General features: G+C 48.2%; 1 protein-coding gene across 12 annotated transcripts in view; it reads right to left on the reverse strand.

Annotated features, from left to right (window-relative positions):
- Positions 1-11,193, reverse strand: part of RALGPS1 (Ral GEF with PH domain and SH3 binding motif 1) — a 287,901-nt gene extending 276,708 nt beyond the window's left edge. For 9 of the 12 annotated variants that reach the window (XM_027104827.1, XM_027104826.1, XM_027104825.1 and 6 more), the window contains exons 1-2: positions 10,955-11,158; positions 1,014-1,206 (exon numbers count right to left, since the gene is read on the reverse strand). The gene's annotated coding sequence lies outside the window, so the exon portion shown is untranslated. Of the gene's footprint in view, positions 1-1,013; positions 1,207-10,954 lie in introns of all 12 variants that reach the window. The other 3 variants (XM_027104830.1, XM_027104820.1, XM_027104819.1) reach the window with 3 other exon arrangements.
- Positions 11,194-16,424: the final 5,231 nt, after the last annotated feature.

Consider the following 16,424-nt stretch of genomic DNA (forward strand, 5'->3'; position numbering starts at 1 on the left):
TCACCCATCTCCCAAATGCCAGTCTCCTCCCATACCACCCATCCTCCACACCAGGAGTATAACTGAAGGGGTCTCTCTCCTCCTATAACTCTGGAACAAATCTCCACCGGCCACAGAATAACATCCGAACTCCTAAGCACTGCTAGCGAGTCCCTCTGAGGACTGACCCCAAACCACCTTTCTGACCTGTTTCCTGCAACTCCACACAGCTCACCACACCTTAGCCACAGCATGGTCTCTCCTGCTTCTGGACCCCTGTTATCTGTTTCCTCTGCCTGTGTTCCCCTGCACCTGGGACACAGAACATCTATTTTTGAGATCCTGTGAGTCTGACTTGGTGCCATGAGCTTCCATTTCCACTACTTACCAGCCCCAACACAGCACCATCGTCATTTATTTACTCCCATCTGTCGGCTGGTGGGCTCCTGAGGGCAAGGACTGCAGTGTCAGGCCCAGTTACATGCTCAGTAAGTGTTTACTTCATGAGTGAAACCACTAATGAGATCAAGGTGTTCTTCCACCCCCTCAAGAAGCAAAGGAAGCAACCAATCTTTAAAGCAATAAAAACAAGGCCAACTGCTATCTGGGAAACCATGGCAGGTAATGTTTCAGTTACAGATGCTTTTGGTGATAGATGGGAGTTCTGAAAAAGAAGAGTCAGCAACGACAGACTCTGTCAGGCGTCTCCAGCACAGGTCAAGAAAGCAATGCCCTGACCACTGGGCCGTGAGCACTGCAGAGTCCCCTCACGCTCAGGGCTCTGACCACCCCGGCTGTGTGACTTCGTGAATTCATCACACCCTTGCCCCAACTGGGATCACGACACATGCAGTCGCCACCTCTTCACCTTGCTAGCTCCAACTCCTCTTTCCTCTGGGAAGCTGTCTCTGACCTCCCAACTGCTTTATGGCCTCTGAGCACCTTGTACTCTTCTTTTACAGCCATTGTCAGTGCTGTAATTAATCTTTCGTACACTTATTTGTTACGGTTTTTGTACTTATTTTTATACTTACTTAACTTCACTACTAGACTGTGAGCCAAAAGACAGCAAGGACCAGACTTGTCTTTTTCCTCTACTGCAGCCCCACACTCGGCACAGTGCTAGCACTCAGCAGGCCCTGAACAAGGACTGGATGGATGCGAGGGTGGGTGGGTAGATGGATGGATGGACAGCAGATGGACAGATGGACTGGCAGGCAGGCAGGTCTGGAAGACAGGGAAGAACAAGGAATAAGGCTGCCTTTCGTGACTGGTACAATAGTTTAATAACATCGAGCTCTCTTTACTCTGATGCAACCCTCGGAAAGCAACCTCAGATCTTAAAACTGGGGCTTTCAGGGCTTCCCTGGTGGCGCAGTGGTTGAGAGTCCGCCTGCCGATGTAGGGGACACGGGTTTGTGCCTCGGTCCGGAAAGATCCCACATGCCGCGGAGCGGCTGGGCCCGGAGCCATGGCCGCTGAGCCTGCGCGTCCGGAGCCTGTGCTCCTCAACGGAGAGGCCACAACAGTGAGAGGCCTGTGTACCGCCAAAAAAAAAAAAAAAAAAAAAAAAACTGGGGCTTTCCCACTAACGAAAGGATGCACACACACTGGGGATATTCCTATTTACTTGGAAAGCAGGTGTCAGAGCAAAGTGACACACTTGGCATTCTGGCTTCATACCCAGTGATCCTCCTATAATACCAGGCTGCTCTCTCTGTTCCACAAGTATACTGGCTATATTGATAAAAATAGGTTCCAATAATCTCTCAGCCCCCTAACATCATGATGAAGCCCCCTAAGATCAACACGCATATTGCTAGCAGACCACAAGAGGCACTGCCTTTTCTCAGCCAGCCACCATCACCAAATACCGGTGCTGGGCACCAAGTCAGGTGTTAGCTCCTCTTCCCCACAGTCACACTATAGATTCAACAGGGGACGCTGAAGCTGAGGTTTTCATCAGAGAGAAATGCTTCTTCATGGACATGGTCTATGAGCAACGTTACATGACCTGCAGGCAGCTACTGAGAAACTGCAACATACAAATGGATGGGTTTTACAGGTGGAGAATCAGTACGCCTGAGTATGAAACCCTGGCAAAGTCCCCATCCTCATGTGGAGAGTAGGAAGAGTGGACTCAACGATCTCTAACCTTCAGATCAGACTGACACTACAACTGATGAGCACAACGGCCACAGCAATGCTCACTGCAAAAGAGCCCTGTGGCAGGTATACCCAGAGACAAATTAGAGAAATAGGCTAACTGAAGCAACGAGCACCTTTTGAAAACAACAAAGTAACGCTACATATCAATCAGCAAGTAACTTCTAATCCTATCAAAAAGCTTCCCAGAAAGAACAAATTCTAATCTTAGTTATCAACTAATCAGCACATACATCAATCCCGTACCTTCGCTATTTATAAGAAAGATCAGGGTTTCCTGGTCCCTAGAATGAAAGCAGACCTTAAACCCATCACCCCAAACTGCACTCAACTCCTCAAATTCAATTATCAGTAACATTAAAACAACTAAAGCCAAGACAAACTATTACAAGTACCGTTTGTCCATGAATCCCTGTTTCCCTATCTCACCTGTGATTCTTCCAATGTGTGTCAGAAACCACACCTCAAGGCAGCCCGGGCTGTGAGAAAAGACACCTGAGGAGCCCTCTGCGTCTCCCATAGCTCCATCTTGGGCAATTCCTCCACCCTCTCTGAGCTTCCATTTTCTCCTCTACACACCAAAGCCCGCCCCACCTACCCTGCAGAATCATTATGAGGCTAAAGACACAGGTGTCAGAGACTTTGTAAAGTGTTGAAATATTTTATAATGAAGGGACCTCAGATCCAACAACCTTCTCATTTTATAGATTCAAATCAGTCACTGGGCACTCACCCTTTATTTCATTTGTCCATTTAACAAGCATTTATATACTACTTGCTACGTGCCAGATGCTACGGCAGGCACTGAGGACAGGACTGTGAGCAAAGCCACAGTCCATGGTGGGACGGGACTGCACACCCTGCACTGGGGAGCTGGACGTAAGACAACAGTTACACCAGTTACACCGAAGAGCATGTCGTGACACCCGCGGGCCATGGAAACGATTTGGGTTTTTTCTAAGAGAAACCAGAAGCTACTGAAGGGATTTAAGCAGAGGGAACAACACACTCAGATCGTTCTGGCTGCCGAGTACTAGCCCTGGGCTAGGCCCTGAATACGGTGGGAAGAAGAAATGCAGACTTTGGCTCTGCAAAGTCTGGTGGGGGAGTCACAGGAAGCTGAGGCTGCTACACGCCAGAGCAGGGCGTTGTGGGAGCCCCGTGGGAACACTCCTAAATGCCAGCGGCCTGAAAGTGCTGGAGATATGGTACCTAGAGAGAAAAAACAAAAAAAAACACAGCTACAGGGAGGGCACAAAATAAGAAATATCTTAAAATAGTGAAAGTCACTAATTCTACATAACAGACTTTATTGCCACAAAAAGAGACACAGCAAATTCTCCTGAATTTATTAACTTGTTTTCCATAAATATTTAATTACTCAGAAATGTATCAAAAACACAGATTCCCCCTGACCTACTTATCAAGCTTATACAAGAATGGGTGAGAATTACTGTATCCAATAAATACGAATTTAATTACATTACTCTTTCTTTTGTCTCTAATAAGATGATTTCAAAGAAACCATTAACTGTTGAGGCCAAACATTTACACTTTCTTCTGATTACTCAAGTTAACTGTCTTAATCTTAAAATAAAATCTGATAATAAAAATATTTAAATCCTAAAGAGGGAAAGTATAATGTTGCATAAGTTTATATTAAAGTCCCATTATTTGGACTTGAGGATATGGGGAGCGGGAAGGGTAAGCTGTGACAAAGCGAGAGAGAGGCATGGACATATATACACTACCAGGTAGTGTATATAGTGTAGGTAGATAGCTAGTGGGAAGCAGCCGCATAGCACATATATACATATATACATACACTACCAGGTAGTGTATATAGTGTATATAGTGTAGGTAGATAGCTAGTGGGAAGCAGCCGCATAGCACAGGAGATCAGCTCGGTGCTTTGTGACCGCCTGGAGGGGTGGGATAGGGAGGGTGGGAGGGAGGGAGATGCAAGACGGAAGAGATATGGGAACATATGTATATGTATAACTGATTCACTTTGTTATAAAGCAGAAACTAACATACCATTGTAAAGCAATCATACTCCAATAAAGATGTAAAAAAAAATAAATACAAAGAAATAAAAAATAAAGTCCCATTATTTACATGGAATCACAGAACAGTGAAACAGAAAGTACTTGGGAAACCAGCCTTCAGTTCCTGGACAGGTCTGAGACAAGGCCCACGCTTGGGGTGACTCCACCCTCCCCCTCACCAGCACCTACTGCTTTTGTGGGCGTCAAGGCTTGCGTGCACAGTCTCAGTGCAGGCTGAGTACTGCCTGCCACCCTGGGTGCTCCCACCAGCCCTCACCACCAAGTACCTCTGAGCTTTAACACATCCCTTGTGCAATAACTCACATAACTTCCATAGGCAATAAGTTAACATCCCCTGCAAAAAAACAAGCATCCTGACAGCCCTCTAACAATGGGTTAAGAGAAGATTATTCTAGCTCACGCCGACTGGACGCTCATGAAGTGCAAGCACTATGCTAAGCCCTGTTCCTCGTCATCTCCTTGAAGTCCGGTAAGAACCAGATGGAGGTAAGTACCATCACACTTCCTGTATTGATGAGGAAAAGAGGAATGGTCACCTGCCCAAAGTCAAAGGGCTTGTGAGTAGGGTCAGGACACAAACCCACATAGGCCTGACTCCAGAGTCTGCTGTAAGTGCTGCCCTGTCCACCTCTTTGACGCTCAGGAGATAAATCTCCTTCGAAGAACACAAGGGATTTGAAAGCTCTGCAGAAAAACCAGGGAAGAATGTGCCTCTCCACGTCTTCATGGTCTCTGCTCTCCTCAGTAAGTGCAGGCGAGACAAGCCTGACTCATGCCTCCCTTTGGGGAAAAGCCATGGAACTGATCAGTGCAGGGGGTCAAAGAGAAGGTGCTCGCGATGGTGCTGGGCTGGAACCACCTGTGAGAAGAGCTCATGCAAAAACGGGGGAGGAAACACCTGTGGGCCTGTAAGGAAAGTCCCAAGGACTCCTTGAGCACTCTGTGACTTCAGAGCTGGTTTCTCAGATACCTTGGCCATCACCTTCACCACCAACTGGCACCGTCTACACTAGAACCTGGAGAAAACAGCCAAACAGGTGCTTCCTGGTGCTGCCCCAGCACCAAGGATAAATAAAAAGACAGTGAGCACTCTGTAAGCACCAGCTTCCCGTCAGGCACCACGCTAAGCAGCCCACAGCATTATTCCACTGAATCTTCAATGACAGCCCCCAGTAAGGTAACCCTGCCATCCCCATTTTACAAATCAGTTAACTGAGACTAAGAGTGGGGAAGACACTGGCCCAAGGTCACAGAGGTTGTGTGGAGGAGCCAGAATTGGAACCCAGATCTGGCTGCAGAGTGTGAATCTGCTTGGCCACTTCACTCGGGGTCCTCTGTCACCGCCAATCCCCTCCTGGTCACATTCTGTTTGCACGTGACTCCTCCACCAACCATCCGCTCCCCAAGGGCAGGATGGAGATCCTTCATCTCCATATGCCCAGCACTCAGCAGAGGGCTTGGCCCAAAGCAGGAGCGCAGCAAGGCTGGTGGATGGATGCCCACAGGAAGGAAGTGGCCCCAGGACGCCCCTCACAGAAGCCAACCCAACCAACTCTCCCCATCCCTGATCAGAATCTACAGACCATCTACTCAGCTCCCTGAGGCCTGCTCCTCCGCAAGTCCACCTCAAGGGAAGGGTCAGCAGCCACACTTCTGGGGAAGGGGGAGGTGGGCTTCAGCAAGTATGAGCAGTTCATTTTCAGACTTGTCCTTCTTTCTGTTTCCCCATCTTGTCCTGGAGCAAATAATTCTTCCCTCTCCCACCCCTAAGACTTTGTAGGACAAGTATCACCACTCAGAGCCAAAGCCTACCACTAGTATATGGCACATGTGTGTCTCAGTCAGCACTCAAATACTTGGGGAATGAAGCAATAGAGTCCAGAGTCTGGGATTCACCAGAGACCTATCAATAAGAGTCTGCCAACATTCGGTAGCATGACCTGTCTGAGCAGAGGTCCATCACAATGTCCACCAAGAGCCTACCCTGGAGACTCAGAAGCAAAGAAAGCAGGAAACTTTCCCTGTGCAGGGACAAGACAGGTATAGAATAATGCATGCAATAGTGAGGCACATGAACCGATCAAGGTACACACACAATGAAAGCCAAGGGAGCACAGACAGGAGTGGTCACTTGTAGAGGAACTGAGTAGATTTCACAGAGAAGGGAAAAGTTGAACTGAGAAGCCATTCCCAAACCACCAAGGGAAAGTCATTGTTTCCTGCCTCCCTGAGCCCCATACTGCTCACCTCCCCACTGCTGAGCCCTGTTCTGTCATCAGTGACTTGTGTGCCTGTCTCTCTGCACAGTATGTGAGCACCTTGAGGGCAAGGACTTTGGGCATTCTCCATGGCTCACCCTCAGCTGTCCAGTAAATATCTGCTAACAAAGAATAAGAGTCTAGTTTAGATTATTAATAACACAGCAGCTACCCCTTCTTGAGCATCTACTATGACCTATTACTGCAAGTACTTTGCATACATGATCTCATTTCTTCTACACAAAAACCCCAAAAGGCAGATCCTATCATCACCTTCCATTTTACAGATAAGGAAACTGAAACGCAGAAAGATTAGGTAAATTGCCCCAAGTCATACAGCCAGTAAGTGACAGAGCCGGACTTTGAATCATGGGCTGAATGAAAAATCAGTTTTCAATTACTAGTGAACAAATCCCTTTTCCTTTCTCTTTCTGTGTCTGCCTTGCATCCAGATACGTGGATTGCCCTTTAGTTTATTGTTCACTGGAACCAAAGCCATTTCTTTTCTAGAGAAAAACAAGGGCTATCTCTTGTTAGTCTTCTAAACAATGACTGCTAACCATTACTGAGTAAACATCATGGTGGGGTGGGGGAGCATGGAGACACAAAATTGTGCTTAAGATATCAGTCAAAAACATCTATTAAGGAGGAATTGTATGTACCAACTGGAACATTTTCCAATGTTGGAACAATTTCCAAATAGATCAAGTAAATAAATAAAGGAGCAAGAGTACGTATAGGATGCTATTCTTTGTATAAGAGAAAAAATATATAACAAAACAAGAAAATGGTAACAGTGGTTGCCACTAGGGAGAGGACTGGGAACTGGCAGCTTGAGGCAAGAAAGACACTTTACAATTTGTCCCCCTTGAACTACTTGTCTTTTTTTTAAAAAATCCATGTGTGATTTTTTTAATTCTTAAAAAAAATAAGACAAAAACACCATTTAAAGAAACTCCTTATTGCCAGGCCTTTTCCAAATGCTCACATACATATGACTGCAACCATGAAAAAAGCTTGTATGTTTATGAAAAACTGGGTGAACTTAATGTGTGGTGAAATAGGACTGTAAAACAACTTTTGTCTTTCATGTTGAGGTTCGCTAATTTCACTATAAAGTTGTTGCAACATTTTTTTCTGCAATAAATAAAATGCACTTTGAAGGTGCAGATACGGCATACATATAAGCAGCAGAGATAATCTGCCACACCTTCTTCTGAAAGTCCTTCATCTGTCCCTTCGACAAGTATTTAATGAGCACCTACTATGTGCCAGGCAAAGTGCTCAACAGGTTTCTTGGGGTTTTTTTTAAGATGTTGGGGGTAGGAGTTTTTATTAATTAATTTATTTATTTTTGCTGTGTTGGGTCTTCGTTTCTGTGCGAGGGCTTTCTCTAGTTGTGGCACGCGGGGGCCACTCTTCACCGCGGTGCGCGGGCCTCTCACTATCACGGGCCTCTCGTTATGGAGCACAGGCTCCAGACGCGCAGGCTCAGTAGTTGTGGCTCATGGGCCTAGTTGCTCCGCGGCATGTGGGATCCTCCCAGACCAGGGCTCGAACCCGTGTTCCCTGCATTAGCAGGCAGATTCTCAACCACTGCGCCACCAGGGAAGCCCTCAACAGGTATTTTTAAAAGAAGAGCTAAACAACAGGTCACTAGCTTCCTCCCTCCTGCCTTTCGGGAAAACATGCCAATCAGAAGGCCAGAGCTAGGATCACTCTTGATGTTCACGTATTCTAACACCATCCTCACTCAGCTAAGAAAACTGAGGCCTGGACAGGGGAAGGGCTCTGATCAAGGTTACATAAGAAGCGAAGGCCTCAAAATTACTTGTCCTGGGCTTCCCTGGTGGCTCAGTGGTTGATAGTCCGCCTGCCGATGCGGGGGACACGGGTTCGTGCCCCGGTCCGGGAAGATCCCACATGCCGCGGAGCGGCTGGGCCCGTGAGCCATGGCCGCTGGGCCTGCGTGTCCGGAGCCTGTGCTCCGCAACGGGAGAGGCCACAGCGGTGAGAGGCCCGCGTACCTCAAAAAAAAAAAAAAAAAAAAAAAAAATTACTTGTCCTGCTCTCCTCACATGCGACATGCTGTTTTGTTGTGTTGAAAGATGGGCAGTCAGGGAGGGGCAGAAACATACCCTAACACTGACAGCCTAATATACCAGGTGCTTTCACAGATCTTGTCAAATTTATTCTTCATAACAACCTCTCAAGGTGGACATGATTATCCTTGTTTTACAAATAAGGAGATGAAAGCTCTGAGAAGCTAAGAAACTGGTGTATAAGGCTTCAAACACGTATCTCTCTGACTTCCAAGCCAGAGCTCTGACCCTCCATGCTGAAAAGGAAAATCAGGTAGACTGGAGCCATATCACAGAGAGCCCTGGAGGCAAGATTTTCCATTAACGAAGTTTCTCTCTCAACCCTGGATGCTGTCACTCCAACACCACCAATCTCAAAGCCAGTCCCCTCATTACCCAACACATGTTGTAGCTCTTGTTGCCACCAAGTTTGGGCTTTCCTTTTAACCCACAGAGCATGACGGTTATCCAGAGCGCAGCAATCTCTGAGAGACATTTACATCGTTTCTGCTGGGACAGAATGGGATAATTCACACGTGCTGCTTTTAGAGCCTTTGGGTGCCTGCCACACAAGCACGGACCCCAGTAAGGACCCATCCCTTAGATGCCATCCCCATGATGCCACTGGGTCACCGCCACACCAGGTGGTAGTGAGAGAGGCCAGCACCATGGAAGTTGGTCCCCCAAAGTCCCACAGCATCTGAAGTGAAGAAAAATGCAGGCCAGTACAGGAGAAGCCTCCTCCTGCCTTCTCTTCTGTCCCTGAAACACAGGCAGCAGGAATTGGTCACACTGCTAGTGAGCAGAGGCACTGCGCAATGAAAGGTCACACGTATGGGTATGGGACACCCTTCCAAACAGGAGGGAGCCCCATCACCTCGCTTTCTTCTCTCTGCCCGGTAGAAACCTAACAAAGTTCTGGCATTCCCCTATTGTGGGTGTCTTCCTTCAGGCATGTGGTAAAGTCAGTGTCATACTTGGGTGGGGAGGGGAAATTCCATAAGGCTCGAGTCTAAGCCTTATGCTCCAGTTCAGAGTCCTCACTGGGGTTGGGGTCTAAAGGTCAGCAAACAATGAAACGTTCCTGTGCTTCCATCTGCCATTCTCCCCGCCACAGCTCCCTCAGAGGCCTCACAGGGAGCAGCAGTAACCATCTCACCACAAACCTCATCCCAACCTCAAGCAGGAAAATGGTCTACCGATTAGAAATCCCCTCCTCTTTCGACCCTCAGTCTCCAAACACAATCTGCCCATCGGCACAGAGGCAGCAGACTCACAACTTTACCCGACGATGTACCCAGTAGGCACTGTTCCATCCCATCCTCACAAGGCCCCTGAGAGGCACACAAGGCAGGAACCAGGATGCTCACTTCGCAGAGGAAGAAACAAAGCTCAGAGAGGTGAAAGACTCTCCAGGTAACACAGAGGTAAAAGCTTCTGAACCCTCACTCCTGTTCTGCCCCCTCACCAGGCTGCCATTTCAGTCTTTTGGAGACGACCACTGTTAAGATTTGCAGCAACATCTGGTACCAGGAGCCAGCAAGCCAGAACCTTTCAAGCTTCACACTAACTACTCTGCCAGCACACACATTTCTCAACAGCTGACGGGATGAAAGCCAACAGCCCCACCAATCTAGGAGACAGGAAAAGCCCCCGAGACTGAAAAACGGGGCGCCCCACTTAAGGGCACGGCGTGGCATGGGGGAAGCCGCCGGCCTAGTAACCAGGGCAGCTAAGACCCAAGTCCGACCCAGGAGACGCACAGGCAGGCCTAGCCGCCCCTTCCGGCCCAGCCGCAACCTCGAAGCCTCCAGAATCCTCAGAGAGCCCAAAGCTCCTGCTTCCACTCAAACTCCCTGGACAGTGGGGAGGGCGGCTTTCCCTTTTCCCGCGACCACTCACCCTTTGCCCGCTTCTTACCTGGGGCCCCGCTTCCGGACCTGCAACCACTCGGGGCCCCGCCCCCCACCGCTGCAGGTCTCCCTAGCCCCGCCCCTTGCACCTGTGGTTTCCTCAGGTCCGGTCTCTCCACCCGCTTTGGCCTCACCTCGCTGCCCCCTCCCCCGGTAAACCTGTGGTCCCACCCGGCCCCGCCCCCCGCACCTGCAGCCCCCCCGGCCCCTCCCAACTGCCTCCTCCAGCCCCGCCCCCCGCACCGGCGGCCTTTCCCCACCTCCACCCCCACACTCGCTGTACTCCATACCAAAACCCCCATTCCCACCACACACTTAAAGCCCCCGGCCCGGTCCCCGTGCCCGAGACCGCCGGACACAATCCCTACACCCCCCCCCGCCCCGAGGCCCCTCGCCGGCCCAGGGACCCCTCGGGGTCCCGCCCCACACACCTGCAGCTCCCTCCGGCCCGGCCCTCAGGGCCCCGCCCCGCCAGCCGCTCCTCTCACCGCCCGCTCTCGCCGCCGCCGCCGCAGTCCCGGCCGGTCACCTTGACGCGGGCCGCAATGGCTGCCGTCGCCTCCTCATGGCCCTGGGAGCGGCCCAGGCGGCAGCGGCGCCTTCGCTCGGAGGCCAGGGCCGGGCCAAGCCGGGCCAGGGCCGGGCGCAGCTGGAGCGCGGGCCGACGAGGGAGCGGAGCCGGCGCCCAGCCGCAGTAGGAACCGTCCTCTCCTGGGTCTGAGCGGCGGGCCGCTCAGCCAATCGGCGCGCGGCGCCAGACCAGTCTCCCCAACCAGCTCGTCGCAGAGGCGGAGACACGCAAATCGACCGGCTGGGCGCGCCAGTGCGCAGCCGCTGCAGCCCAGATCCTCCCTGGCCTCGCTCGGCCTGCGCTGCAGCCCTCAGATGTCGTCTCCGCCTTCGAGGATGCTCAACTGCCCGCACACCCTCCTCAGCGCCCCGCCACGCCCATCCCCTTCCTAGAAATAGCTGCGCATCTTATTCCCCATACATCCTTCCAGGTCTCATACAATTTACCCCTGAAACCTCTACCTAGGAGTTATTGTTTTCAACAAAAAATTGTTTTGTGAGAAACATCACCTTAATGCCCATTCTTTACAACTCGGAGGTAGGCACAGAACACAGAACGTCAGAGCCAGAAGAAACCTTCGAGAGCCTCGGGTCCAGCCCGTTTATTTTACAGCTGGGCAAAATTAAGCCCCTCGAGGTGAAGGGACTTGCCCAAGACCACACAAGTGCAAAGCTGAGAAATGAGGTTGTCTGTTGTCTGTCTGCTCTCAGATTCTTTACTCTGCCACGCACGATGAGGTGAGCAGAAGGGTTAAGTCATTTGATCAAAGTCGCAGAGGTAAGTTGTAAAGACAGTTGAAGCCAGTTCTGTGAAGCCCTGTAAGTCGGAACCACAGAAAATCTCTGCTCGGCCTCCCACAGAAAGGAGGCCCTATGTCCTGCGTTACTCTGAATGATTCTTGGACACACAGACAAGTAGAACGTCATTTTGACAATTTTCAAATTCATTTTGCAGTAACATCAGCGTATGGAAAGATTTGGTTACTGTCTTCCCAAAGCTTATGGAAGAAAAAGAGAGAAACGAAAAGAAATAGTCAGTGGAAATTAAACCATTTCTAAGTCTTCAGGAATCTCTGAGGGAAATTTCTGCCATGTTGCATTAAGAAAGAATAATCATCAAAGAAGATACTTAGCTATTTTACTTAAAGAGAACAAGAGACAATGTAATGCAATGGTTCATTCTGCTCAGAGCCTCTGGATTCAAAAATGCACAAGGTGGGTGTTGAGTGCAAACTCTGGGGACTTTTGACTGCCTGAATCCAAACTCTGCTTCTGCCACCAGCAAGCTGTGTGTAAGTAAGCAAGTTATTTAACATCTCTGTGCCTCAGTTTCTTTATTGAAAAATAAATATGCTGAAAATAGCACCCTCTTCAGAAAGGCTGCTGGGAGCTTTCAATGAGGTGACACATGGAAGAAGGCCTAGTACCTAACAGGAGCTCAATAAACATTAGCTATTGTTATTTCTACATGTGTGACTTAGGGCAAGCATGGAAGTTCAGCACAGTGCATGTAATATATGCTTGCTAAATGACATCTCTTATTTTTAATATGCTCATGCATAGCTTCTAAGTTTTCTTCAATGAACATAGATTCTTTTGTAATATATCAAAAAGTTATTGTAAACCCAATTTTAAAATGAGAAAAGGATCTGAATAGTTATCCAAAGAAGATCTACAAATGCCAATAAGCACATGGAAAGATGCTCAATGTCATTAGCCATCAAATGCAAATCAAAACCACAATAAGATACCTATTCACACCCATTAGGATGGCCATAGCAAATAAGATGGACAATAACAAGGGTTGGTGAGGAGATGGAGAAATTGGAACCCTCAAACACTGCTAGTGGGAGTGTAAAATGGTGCCACCACTTTGGAAAATAGTACCTTAAAAGTTAAACATAAGGGGCTTCCCTGGTGGCGCAGTGGTTGAGAGTCCGCCTGCCGATGCAGGGGACGCGGGTTCGTGCCCCGGTCCGGGAAGATCCCACATGCCGCGGAGCGGCTGGGCCCGTGAGCCATGGCCGCTGAGCCTGCGCGTCCGGAGCCTGTGCTCCGCAACGGGAGAGGCCACAACGGTGAGAGGCCCGCATGCCGCAAAAAAAAAAAAAAAAAAAAAAGTTAAACGTAGGGTTACCATGTGATCCAAGAATTCCTAGGTATATGCTCAAGAGAAATGAAGACATATGTCCATATAAAAAACTGGTACACAAATGTTCACAATATCCAAAAAGTGGAAATAACCCAGTGTCCATCAGTTGATAAATGGATAAATAAAATGTGGTATATCTATACAATGGAATATAAAAAGAAATGAAGTACTAATGCATGCAATAACATGGATAAACCTTGCAAACATGCTAAGTGAAAAAGCCAGATCACATATGATTCCATTTATATAAAATGTCCAGAATAGGAAAATCTATATATAGAGAGAGTAGATTAGTGGTTGTCTAGGGCTGGGAAGATGCAAGAATTGGGAGTAATGGCTAAGGCATGTGGACTTTCTTTTTGAGATAATGAAAATATTCTAAAATTAGTGATTGCACAACTCTGTGAATATACTGAAAGCCATTGCATTGCACACTTTTAATGGGTGAATTATATAGTGTATGAATTTATCTCAATAAAGCTGTTTTTAAAAGTTATCAGAAAGTCTGATCAGTCATGTCACTCCTATGCTCAAACATCATGTAACAGGATGTGGAGAGGATCTTAGCTGCATCTGCTTGGGTTTAGATCACCTATAGTGAAAATGTGATGTGCTGGTGGAATAGGCCAACTCTAAATGAGGGGAAGGAACTTTTGAGCCAGGGGAGGAAAGGAGGGCTGGAAAAGTCACCAAGGCCAGGCCAGCTGCCTCCGCATAGGCTTGTATTTCATGGAGAGCCAAGCTTTGGGACAGTTCAAGGAGATGTTTTCATTAGAGATGTTGATCAACAAGGAAGCTGTAGTAAACAGACTCTAAGGTGGCCCCCATAATCCTCACCTCCCAATGTCTATGGGCTTGTGTGATCCCCTTCCCTGAGTGTGGACAGGACCTGACTTGCTTCTAACCAGCAGAATAAGGCAAAGATTTTAGGTTGTATGTGATTACATTACATAAGTTGTAAACCATCTAGCTAGGAGACTCTCTCTTGCTGGCTTTGAGGATATAAACAGCCATGTTGTGAGCTGCCCTGTGGAGAAGATCACCCAGCAAGGATCTGAGAGTAAACTGCAGCCAATAGCCAGCAAGAAACTGGGCCCTCAGTCCAGCAGCCTTCAAGGAACTGAATGGTGCCAATAATCATGTGAGCTCAGAAGCAGATCCTTACCCTGTCAAGCCTCAGATGAGACTGCAGCCCCCGCCAACATGTTGATTATATCCTTGTGAGACCCTGAAGCAGAGGACCCAGCTAAGCTGTGCCAGACTCCTGACGCACAGAAACGTTGACTGACTAAGCCACTGCCCAGCAAGCAAAGAGGATGCCCTCCTGGTGGAACACAGAAAGTCCCTGGAACAAGGTGGTGGCTCAACTGCTAATGATTTCACTGGCGGTGACCTGGGCGGTGATATTTATCCCCGTGGAGGAGGATACTGCGGTTGGTGCTATGAGGCCAGTGTTTGAAAAACATGGGGAGGATAATGCCTACAGAGACAGAGGAAGTTAGATGGCTGGTTACAGAATGATGATGAGAGACCAAGAGCTGTTCAGGAGCGGTTAATGGCTAAGTGTGAGAGCCAGAGAGCTCTGGAGGTAGCTTACAAAGAGGCTCTCATCACCTATGTAGTGGAAGGACAGACACATTGAGTGGCAGGCTGAAAACCTGACTATTAGAGTCTAGAGCTCCAGAGATATTTGCTCAGCCAAGACAAGTCTGTTTGGTGAAGGTCAGAGCCCTGGTGGGGAAAACCTAGGACTCTAAATAATGGAATGGAGACATCTGGATGGATGTTCCTGGGGATGTTGACTCCGCAGCATGAACCCCAAGCTCCTCCGGGCTTGCACACTTTTCTTTATTAAGAACCGGAGCTACCACTGTGCTGGCAGGTGCTACAGAAGCCCTTCCCCACAGACAACAGGTGTCCCTACCAGCAGTGCTGCCCCTACCTCCTCTCCAGGTGGCCGGGTTGGTAACTAGGGTTAAATCTCAGCATAACCTGGCTGTTTATGCCCAGGGCCTGATAAGGAATAAAACAGGCTATATACCTGAAGAATGGAAGAATTAGTCAGCATGTACTGGCAGAAGCCAGGGGAGTACCCCTGGGGTTGAATTTTGAGGGTGCTTGATCAAGGAAGCTGGAATGTAAGACTAGATAAGCAAGAATTCATTGACTTGGGGATACTTTCTCAGGACATGGGATCTAACACCCTAGCAAGGACTCCAGCTACTGGAGTGGCTCTTAGAAGCCTGGAAAGAAGCAATGGCCAATTCTCAGTGAAGCAGAAATACCTAATTGCCCTGGAAGATGGTAGACAAAGTGGCCATGCTGAAATGGTCATACAGTCGATCTTCATTATTCATGTTTCCATATTTGTGAATTAGCCTAGTGCTAAAACTTATTTGCAATCCAAAAATCCACATTCCCAGCACTGTCAAGGTCATTCACAGACAGGCAAAAATTTGAGTCACCCAATGTGTGTCCGGGGCAGAGGTCAAATGAGGTGACACTCTTGTTTAGCTCTCACACTGTAAACAACTGTCTTTTTCATGATCTATTTAGTGCCACGTTTTTCACATTTTTGTACTTTTTTTTGGTGATTTTGCTGTTTAAAATGGCCCCCAGGCATACTGCCGAAGTGCTGTCCAGGGTTCTAAGCACATCTCAGTAAGATGTGCCTTACTGAGAAAGTGCATGTGTTAGATGAACTTGGTTCAGGCATGAGTTACAGAGCTGCTGGTCGTGAGTTCCGTGTGAAAAGATCACCAGTATGTATCACGTAAGGTGTCTTTAAACAGACACACACATAAAACAAGGGTATGTATTGATTGGTTGGCAAAAATGTTGTGACCAGTGACTCAAAAGAACCTAACCCTGTATTTCCCCTAGGAGCAATGGTTCAGTATTCACTAACTTCGTGTTCTCAGTGACTTTATAGGGCATAATTCCTGAGAATAACGAGTCAACTCTACCTCTCATCGGTAGAGTCTAACTAGTAACCCTTCTGGCAAGGAATGCTGGGAAATGTAGTTCTCCTAAGCGTCCAGACCTTGAGATACATGGGAGGGTATAGAAGAAACAGGGAATGGTTCTAAGTTGCTACAGACAAGCCAGTACAAATATGTTAAACCATTAAACATTCAAGAAATGTTAACGGTTGCCCCAAGGTTTACAATATATATCTTTAGTTAATCAGATCCTATCTTCAAATAATATCATTTCTCATGGAGTGTAAGGACCTT

The sequence above is a fragment of the Aethalodelphis obliquidens genome, unplaced genomic scaffold (assembly GCF_003676395.1).
Source record: "Aethalodelphis obliquidens isolate GAN/ISIS:26980383/991018 unplaced genomic scaffold, ASM367639v1 scaffold7, whole genome shotgun sequence".
Taxonomy (NCBI): Eukaryota; Metazoa; Chordata; class Mammalia; order Artiodactyla; family Delphinidae; genus Aethalodelphis; species Aethalodelphis obliquidens.